Source organism: Sinocyclocheilus rhinocerous, unplaced genomic scaffold (genome assembly GCF_001515625.1).
Source record: "Sinocyclocheilus rhinocerous isolate Xijiao unplaced genomic scaffold, SAMN03320098_v1.1 scaffold257, whole genome shotgun sequence".
NCBI lineage: Eukaryota > Metazoa > Chordata > Actinopteri > Cypriniformes > Cyprinidae > Sinocyclocheilus > Sinocyclocheilus rhinocerous.
This window is the reverse complement of record NW_015634026.1, coordinates 337726-348911: the sequence shown is the minus strand read 5'-3', so window position 1 is coordinate 348911 and position 11186 is coordinate 337726.

Genomic DNA, 11186 nt, shown 5'->3' with positions numbered 1-11186 from the left:
TCAAGCACTGTTTACAAGTGAAAACAGTTCTAAACACATATATTGGTGGATTTTGATGTGAGTGGATGGTGTAGTCGTGTGGATTATTGTGATGTTTTTATCAGCTGTTTGGACTCTCATTCTGACGGCACCCATTCACTACAGAGGATTCGTTGGTGAGCAAGTGATGCTAAATTTCTCCAAATCTGTTCTTGTGAGTGTGTGTGAGTGCCTGTTCTCTCTCTCTAAAGTGAAGTGACATGACATGTGGCCAAGTATGGTGACCCATACTCGGAATTAGTGCTCTGCATTTATCCCATCCAAAGTGCACACACACAGCAGTGAACACACACACACACACACCGTGAACACACACCCGGAGCAGTGGGCAGCCATTTTTTGCTGCGGCGCCCGGGGAGCAGTTGAGGGTTCGGTGCCTTGCTCAAGGACACCTCAGTCATGGTATTGAAGGTGGAAGAGAGATGAAGAAACAAACTCATCTATATCTTGGATGGCCTGGGGATGGCTGATTTTTCCGAAAAATTCATTTCTGGGTGAACTATATAAGTTAAAATTAGTTCAATTAATTTAATGAGTTAAAGTAACATAAAAACACGTTGCCATGACTTGCTGATCATATTTTTTAAATAGTTCAGCATGCATATGTTGTTGTCTAACCATAACTTTGAAGTAATACAGCAAAAACAATTGTCAACATGTACTCACCCTCATGCCATTTCAGACCTGTTTCTAAACATCAGCCCATTCAATGAAAATCAGTGGGATCCAAAACAACATTAGACCCTTTTGACTTTTAAAATGTCACTGCTAGTGTAACTTTTGAAGTTCATGGAGAAATGGCCAAACGAGCATGCGTTCTCAACTTTGAAGTGAGTTGTTTATTTTGTTATATATCATTTTTCATTTCTGTTACCCATGTTATGTATGCACAATACGCTTTCAACGTGTCCCAAGATTTTGCATCTGTGTTTGCGTACTTGCATAGAGTACGTTGCTGGCCTCCGAACAAACGAAACTCTGAACTGCAAGTGTTTGAGAGAGTGCATATGGTCTTATTTTTAGATACATACACTGTGCGTCGATGAGTTTCACACAGGCGACATCAGTCTGTGTGCTGCGGCAGGTGTTGGTGATCATTGTAAGGAGAAGAAAGGGAAACTCAAAGCTAAAGAAAGTAAATAAAATCTAATTAGTGGCAAAAACTCCTTTAGCAACGGAATGAGCTGAGAGATCATGCGAAAAGCGGTGAGAGAGAAAGGGAGAAGCAGCACAAATGATCAAAAGAGAGAAAGAGCGGAGTACATTCCTGTAATAAATCGAGCCGATGCTGCGCTGTATCTAAGGAAAATGTAACACCCTTCCCCCAAATCTATCGTCACCTTCCCTGTCTCCGTGCCCCAAGAGCATTTCTGACTTCGAACCGATAATCATAATGACGGAGGGGTCACCGTCTGTGTCACCGTGAGGAGGTGGAGGAATCTCTCATTAGACCGTTCTCCAAAGCGGCCACTTCATACGATCCTCTCCTGAGAATCTCGCCGTTTAGACACTGAATAAAATCTGTGGAATTAAATCAGATATCGGCGGCAGAGAGCTTCTTTCTAGAAGCACCTTAAACTGGCAGGAGGTGCACGGTTTTGATATATCGTGTGCGGGGGTGCGCACGTCATCGGTTTGGCCGGGATTTCAAAGAGGCTCTTTCAGCGAAAACGTCTGATTGTTTTGGCTCATCAGATTTCTCAGATTGCAAAGATTTTCAAAGTCTTAGAAGTTGTGGAGCTGAGTACTGTAAATGTCTGAAGACTTTGGTGTGTTGACAGATAAATGCTGCGGGGAGGCTTGACATCAAGGTATTACGAACGACTGAACGGAACGGCAGCCAATGAAAACGCAGCCTGTCAGATTCAATAGGCAGAAAAGTATCTGACGGCTGGTCTGGTTGGCTGAGAATTTGACTAAATGGAGTCTTTTCAAGCTTGTGGCTAATGCAATACAGCTCTGGACCAGGGGTTGCACGGGCTACTGAACTAGTTCTGCTACTCTATAACCGTGTGACAGCCATATACACCGAAAAAAAAATCTAATCAAAGGCTTGGGTCATAAGATTTTTTTATGTTTTTGAAATAAGTCTCAGAAATACAAATAGAGTAAAAAAAAAATAGAGTAAAAACTAATAAAATCAGAAATACAGTAAAAACTGTAATATTGTGAAATATTATTACAATTTAAAATACTATTTGAATATATTTCAAAATGCAATTTATTCATGTGGTCAAAGCTGAATTTTCAGCATCATTACTCCAGTCTTCAGTGTCACTTGATCCTTCAGAAATCATTCTAATATGCTGATTTGCTGCTCAAGAAACGTTTATTATTATTATCAATGTTGAAAATAGTTGTGCTGCTATATATTTATTGTGGAAAATGATGTGATGCTTTTTTTCCAGGATTCTTTGACAAATAAAACACTCAAAATAACAGCATTTATTTGAAATAGAATGCTTTTGTAACATTGTTGATGTCTTTAATGTAAATTTGATCAATTTAACGTGTCCTTGTATTAAAGTATTCAATTCTTTTAAAAAATCATACCCCAAACTTTTGAATAGTAGTGTATATACGTCTTACAACTAATATATATGTAACTAATATATAATATATTTTTTACATAAAATGTTTAAATATAATACACACACACACACACACACACAGTATATATATATATATATATATATATATATTTATACAACAGTTCGTTCTGGTTCTCAAATCTGATTGGTTGAGAACCGTGAGATATTGTACTGGTATCACTACAGGAACGCCCTTTCACAATTTTGTATCACTCCGCTTGTTCTAGCCGGGTCTATGTTTTTTTTAATTACCGGTATTCACTGAGATAATCGTAGAGTACGGTAGTTAATATAAGAAGAAACGTCTAGCTTCGCGGTCTCTCTCTCTCTCATTTGGATGCACGTCTTGCCGCATTGTTTCTCTCTTATAACCTCATTATTTCTCACTAATAACCTAACTGAAGCAGCACATGCCCTTGATACGAATTCTAAAAGTGACGTATGTTTAACTGTCAACTTGAGCTTTGAATCCGGGGCAGAAGGAAGTAGTTTTATCACAAAAGAGGGTTTTATTAGGCACTCCATTGTTTCTTGTTTAATTACACACATGTTCCGTCGAACTGTTGTATAAACGCAATATCGCTCTTGTACTTGAGTGATATTGCTCATATATATAAAATAATGTATAAAATACTGAAATTTAAGTTAATTCAGTGCACACATAAGCTAAATTGCTTGCCAAAACCACACTGCGACAACTCAAATGTCACCCATAGGCTGACAGCAACTCGGATGCAACATGACATTTTTGCACTGTAATTGACAATGTAGGCCGCATGAATCTGGCGAGCGAGATATGCATGCTTTCCTTCTCACCAACATCATCATTCTCTCCATCAGTGCAACTTTGGATTTTTCAGATAAAGGCTGATGTTGCATTGTGTTTGTGAGTCATTTTCTTAATGTAAACACTGACCTACTGACTGGTCGACTGCTTCTCTGGCAGACTAAATGAGCAGCAAGCACAACTCTGGACGTATTTGTATAGATACAGGCTTAAACGCACAACAGATTGTAGCAATAAAAAATTAAATGCCGATTAAATGATCTAATGCACAGATTCACATGGTCTGTGAATTATGATTACGTTATTCTGCTAATTTACAGCACCTGCATAAGCGGTTGGCTTGGCATCTGGGGGAATCACTCAGTCATCTGCATAATTCGTTTGTAAGGCAGCTTAAAGCAGCAAGCCATTTGATAATGAGTTGACAAGCTAATTTTAAACTTGTCAACAAAATTTAGAGTGATTATCATTTTTTGTGGGAAGTTGTTTACCCAGCTGGATGAAGGCCATGTTTAGCTGGCTGATATAGCTGGAAATGAAGATCTTTGTGATGCTGCAAATTAGAGAAATCTGCTCTCTGCTGTGCTCCTTAGGCATATGTTATAACCTGCTGCTGTGAGGGGTGCCATATGCAATAAATACTGTTTTAATGCAATTAAGAATGAAACTTTTAAAGGACACATGCCAAAGAAAACTGGACTTTCTTAGCTCTTTTGAAATAAAAGACCTTGGTAAAGTGTAGACAAACTTGCGTTTCATACTAGAGTTTTGGAGTCTATCTGACATGAAAATCCACTTTGGTTGGTTGATGTGAATGTGGTTTCAATTCCATTCTTGAACAAATATATCAAATATACTTGATATATTATAAATACGTATTAAACTTGGAGTAAAAACCTGACAATTTACTACTCACAAAATTGTGTGGCTCTGAGTTGCACTCAAGGTTTTGAGTCCAATTGACATCAGAATTCACTTTGGTTGGTTGGTGTGAAAGCAGTTTCAATTCCATTCCTAAACAAATATATTAAATATATATGAAATATGTTTAATATATAATACATATTTGTTAAACTTGGGAGAAAATATCTGTCAATTTACTATAATTTTGTGACTGAGTTTCCATTTGTCCATTTGACATCAGAATTCGCTTCAGATTGTTGGTGTGAAAGAGGTTTCAGTTCCATTCATGAACAAATATATTAAATGTATATTAAATATATTTAATATATTATAAATGTATATTAAACTTGAAAGACAAAAATCAGTCAATTTACTGCTCAGACATAATTTTGTGACTGAGTTTCATGCTTTTGAGTTCATTTGACATCAGAATTCACTTTCATTGGTTGGTGTGAAAGTGATTTCAATTCCATTCTTGAACAAATATATTAAATATATATTTTAACTATTTATTAAATTTGGAAGTAAAAATCTGTCAATTTACTACTCTGACATAATTTTGTGACTGAGTTTCACACTTTTGAGTCCAGTTGACATCAGAATTTGCTTCAGTTGGTTGGTGTGAAAGCGGTTTCAATTCCATTCTTGAACATATATATTAAACATGTATTAAATATATTATAAATATTTATTAAACTTGATAGAAAAATCTGTCAATTTACTACTCGGACATAATTTTGAGTCTGAGTTTCACTCAAGCTTTTGAGTCCATTTGACATCAGAATTCACTTCAGTTGGTTGGTGTGAAAGCGGTTTCAATTCCATTCTTGAACATATGTGAAACATGTATTAAATATATTATAAATATTTATTAAACTTTGGAAGAAAAATCTGTCAATTTACTACTCAGACATAATTTTGTGAGATTGTGTTTCGCTCAAGCTTTCGAGTTCATTTGACATCAGAATTCAGTTCAGTTGGTTGGTGTGAAAGTGGTTTACATTCCATTCTTGAAAGCATATATAAAATATGTATTAAATATATTATAAATATTTATTAGACTTCTAAAGAAAAAATTGTCAATTTACTATGACTTAATTTTGTGAGTCGGAGTTTCACTTAAGGTTTTAAATCCAATTGACATTGGTTGGTTGGTGTGTCACTTTGGTTGGTTGGTGTGAAAGTGGTTTGTATTCTTAAATTCAAGAACCTAAAAAAAAATCTGTCAAATTACTGCTCTGACATAATTTCGTGACTCTTCATTAGAAATTTGAAACTGACTGTCCACCACAGTTGCGCTACATACACTCTAAGAAATGCTGGGTTAAAACAACGGTTGGGTTGTTTTGACCCAGTGGTTGGGTTCAAAACAACCCAACCGCTGGGTCAAAACAACCCAATAGCTGGGTTTGTCCCTTTTTAAGCCAGCGCTGGGTTATATTTAACCCAGCATTTTTTAGAGTGTATGATGTTTAAAGAATCAGACTAACACAGCATATCCTTGTCTTCATATTACTTCCTTAATATATCTTTGAAAAATTACTATAATTATCCCTGCGTTTACCTTTCATGTAGTCACATTTATAACGTACTAACAGACATTTTTAGGTCATTAACATTAGTATTAGTGCATGATTAGCTTTGAGTGAAGCTGCCACAGAGTTCATCGCTGCTTTGAAATCAAATTAATCAGTGAATAAGTCAGCAAAATTACTAAAATGAGGCTTTAAAAAGTAATATCTGTGTTTCTTTAAAAAGGTGGTTTGGAGAACGGTTCGCGGTTCACAATTGGAGTGACAGCAATCCATCTTTCCAGCTACCTGTCACACTTACTCCAGTATAATGCACTTCTCAGGACTGCTTGTCTCTGAATAAATTGCCTTCGGTGAACTACTGCGGTGCTGAGGTTAACCAATCTTTACAGAGGTCATTTACATGTCTTCTTAAAGGTGCAGTAGAAAAAAATAGTAAGTTTAATTCCAAAATCAGAAAGAAGTTGAAAAATTACCATGTAAAACTGCATTCTGTGCAAGAAACCTTGAATAGCATTACAAATGGACTTGAGGAGGACAAAACGCTACACAAGTTTAATATAAGCCCCCTTTCCATCACTTTCAGGCATAACTCTTGTAATATTTAACACCAAAGTGCTTCAACATTTAATTTGGTGGTTTTCATGCATAACAAGGCTTCTGTGCCGCCTGATGGCTCATTCTGTCTGGTTGTATCTCACATGTGGTCTGTGTCAGTCTATTTTTGACTCTCATCTTCCTTCTATAAGCTGTGATTGAAGATTTGACGCATTCTCCTCTCAGCGAGATATGCATTTCTGCTCATTTATCTCCCGAAATGTGGTTATTTGCATTAATATATGTCAGTGATAAAACGATCACTTGAATCAGTACTACATTTCTCGCTCTCGCTCTGCTTCTAATGTCGTCTGTGTCTATTTATCTCACAGTCTCATCTTCTAACCAAAGGCTCTGCTTAGTGGCTTTATTAAAAGACGCACACATTATTTCTGTCTCTTTGAACCACACATACACGTATTTGCCTTTCGCATGGGTACCGAAATACACTTACGCCCACCAGTATATAAGTAGCTGTGCAAAAAAAATCTAAGCTGGAATTCCCATTAACGCTGCATTTTATTCGACAAACTCTATTCATGTATCCCCTGAGCTCAGAGATGGGTTTATTTGTGTGTTTTAATTAGAAAAATTCCCTCTTAATCGGCTATTCAGAATTAGGCTCTTAAAAAATTTTAGAAGAATGATTTAATTAGTGGGAAACGTCAGCCAGTCCCTGCCAGAAACGCTGCCAATGTCTCGCACATCTTGATTGTATTAGTTTGTGTATGTTGGTGTGTGTGTGGTCCAATCATCCAAACACACATGTATGTTTTCCAAAAGTCTGAGTGGAAATGTTTCTCTTTTGCATTCATTTGTAATTAAAAATAAATCTTAAAATGTCACAAATCTGCTTATTTGATCTCAAAATTGTGGAAAATCTCATATTTCTTCTGCTTTTTACATCATTACATTCTTATTTATTTACCGGTTTAAGTAAAAATCCCAGATTTTTTTATGTGACTATGTATGCATGTGTGCATCTAGTCTGTCTAAAAGATTGTGTACATTTGATTTATTGATTACAATGACTCAAGCTGCATGCAAACAGTGTTTTCGTAAAATATGCATGCATTTTGACTGCATATATGTATGAGCATGTGCATATACCTGCACTGTGCGTGTGAACACGTGTGTTGTGTTTTTCTTTTGGAAGCTAAACACTCTTGCCACATTTACCTCATTTATCTCACTTGTTTCAAACTGTGTTTGTGGTCTTTGGACGTGTTTTAAAGGAACATCATGTTTAAGAACCAAACAAAGCTAAAAACAAAACATGGGCATATGTGTGAGTTTGTGTAGATGTGTTTATTTTAAAGCACCATGGAATGGTTTGATGAATGATTTTAGTTTTCGAACTTAATAGCAGCCACAAAACTCCAGAGTTTCAGTCTTTAAAAAAATAGTTCACTCAAAAATGTTAATTTGTTGAAAATTTACTCACCTTCGGGCCATCCAATATGTTGATGTGTTTCTTCACTGGAAAAGATTTGGAGAAACGTGTAATTTTGTCACTTGCTCGCCAGTGGATCTTGAATGGGTGCCGTCAGAATGAGAGTCCAAACAGCTGATAAAAATAATCCACAAGTACTCCACTTGACTTGAGTCCATCAGTTATTGTCTCGAGAAGAGAAAATCTGCATGCTTGTAGGAAACAAATTCATCATTAAGATGTTTTTAACTTTAAGCCATTGCTTCCATCTAAAATGAGCCCTCTATCCATAACATTGTTTTCTCCAGTGAAAAAGTCACTGAATCTGGAGAGAAATATGAACTGATCGATTCAAGTCAAGGCTTGACTATTTTGGTGGACTGGTATTTTCAAGTTAGGACTTTTTTGCTTTTCCCTTACAAGATATTAATTGATGGACTGGAGTGATGCGGATTACTTGTGGATTATTGTGATGTTTTTATCAGCTGTTTGGACTCTCATTCTGACGGCACCCATTCATCGCAGAGGATTCACCGGTGAACAAGTGATGCAATGATACATTTCTCCAAATTTCTTTAATTAAAAAACAAACTCCACAGTTTGGATGGCCTGAGGGTGAGTACATTTCCAGCAAACTTTCATTTTTGGGTGAACGGTTCCTTTAAAGTGTGTTATTTATACATCTCTTATATAAGACATAGATCGTCCGGCCATTAAAATATAATACAGTAATTGAGACCAAGTCGGAAACTATCTTTATCCATGTGCGTGTGTGTGTCTCACCCTCAAAACTTGATTTAGTATCAGAAGCCGGAAAGAGGGAAGAGATGGCCTGATATCCAACTTCACCAATCGGATAAGAGACACCAATACAGCTCAGTCCAATAGACTCCACTTCCTGAGATATAATCCAATCTCAAAGATCAAATGTCGTCTTCAAAACAGTACGATCCACACCACTAGACCAACTAAAGGAGTAAAGGATTATCTGTGGTTATTAAGTCCAGAAATCTACTGGAGTCTCTGCCTAGCAAGTTAAGCTTACGAAAAATCATTAGTTTTAACATCATAGACTGTGCCTTGGAGTTTTTATTCTAAAAACACACACTATCTGCCTGAAATAAATACCAATATTTTAACTGATACAGTTACAGGGGTCATATGATGCGATTTCAAGTTTTCCTTTCTCTTTGGAGTGTTACAAGCTGATTGTGCATAGATAAGATCCCTGAAGTTGCAAAGACTAAAGTCTCAAAACCAAAGAGATATTCTTTATCAAAGTTAAGACTCTGCCACGCCCCCCTAAAACGGCTCATTCTAACACGCCCCCACATATCTACCACACTATATGGAAATATTTGCATAATGCCACCCAAATGTTCACGCAAAGAAAGAACGCGTGGTTTCAGTAACCGCAGTTAGTGTTGAAGCAGCCATGTCAGGGAGAAGCTGTGTGTTTCTAGGCGAAAGCAAAAGCACTTTATTTAGCCTTCCGAAAGTAGATGCATTTAGGAATCTTTAAGATTACTTACAACAGAAAAGCAATGCATTTTATGGACGACCGTTTCGTGAACCTAGGAGAGGAGGTAATTCTGACTTTACTATGACAATCTGGCGCTTCTGAATCAGCTACTGTTTTGTTATTAGTTTAAATATTTGCTATTGACTGTTCAAATGCGGAGTTTTGCGCATCGTGTGTGTGTGTGTGTGTGTGTGTGAGGGGAACAGGGTCACATAACAGGAGAGTGAACTGCTTGTCAGAAATCATAGCACGTCAGCTGTCTTAACCGTGGCTTGTGTACTGCAAACGCATACCAGCTTCATCACTGTGTCTGTCACGCTACTCTGTTCCCCTTTCGGGCTTGAACTGATGGTAAAACTAACGACATTATTAACTGTCTTGATATTTACTTTGAAAGCTGAAGCTCGCGATTATGGTAAGGGGCGTTATATTTCCGACGAGTGGTTGCGGTGCTTGGCACTGGGTCAGCTGGCCAATCAGAGCAGACTGCGCTTGTCGGAAGGAGGGACTTTGTAGAAAACAAAGCGTTTGAGAGAGGCGGGGCATAGAGGACCTACAATAATGTACAGTATTTGAAAAATAATGTGTTTTTTGAACATTAAAGCATGTCAACATATTCTGTTACACCAAATACACAAAATAATGATCTTTAAAAAAGCATCATATGACCCCTTTAAGTGAAGTTTCTCAATTTTTGATATGAGATAGGATGCCAATTTACTGAAGATTGCTCTCTCTAATTGAACTCTCTTTCAGTCAGTGAGGAGAAAACATCACAAATATACACAGAAAGCTGCGAAGAAGTCAAGAATAGTTCACCAAAATGAAAATTGTCATTTACTTACCCTCATCTTGTTCCAAATCCGTATGTTGTTTATTCAGTTATTCAGCTCTTTTCCAAACAACCTCTGATCTGTCTAATCTGTCAAACTCCCAAAAACACAATAAAATTATTTTAAAAATGTTATAAAGTGTTTTGGCTGCATGGACAATATGACGATATATATATCATTGATATAAGTGATCACCAGATCACTTAGACCAAGCTATTTTGTATTTAAGTAAAGCATTCACAGGCAAATTTGCTTTATGTATTTCCTCTGCATCAAAGTCATGCACATATAAATGTCAGGAAACACGATTCCTGGCTGCATCTTTGGTAAGTTGTAAGGAACACTATATCGAGTCCAACAACCTTTAGTTTGAACTGATAATTGTTTGTTTTACTCGCATTTGCACTGTTTTCCTATTAAATCCAGTCATGCAGCAGGCTCTTTTACCACTCAGTCCGACTGAGGGGGCGTGTTCCGGCGTGAAAGTGACGTCAATGCATACCCTCTATTGAAAAGCGCCCTATTTAGGCTGTGTTGTCATTGCCCACTCAGTCCGACTGAGGGGGCGTGTTCCGGCGGGAAAGTGACGTCAATGCATACCCTCTATTGAGAAGCGCCCTATTTAGGCTGTGTTGTCATTGAATTTCACAGCTTTAACCAGTAGATGCTCTCCGGTTATGGAGTTTCGAGTGCTTTGAAACCATTGAATCAAGTAACTGGTTCAAATGATTCCAAGTATCGAAAGTTTCTCCCATCACCACCTCAGGCAGTAGTCTGACTCACGAAATAACTTATGAATTGTTCAAAAGGCTTACGAGCTCAAACATTTAATTCAGAGTGATTAATCCTTCTCTAAATGAACTCACCAAATCTGTCAGGCCAGCTACAGAATCAACACATGACTCATGCATTAAAATTCATCATTAGCTCAATATAGTCATTAGTGTGCG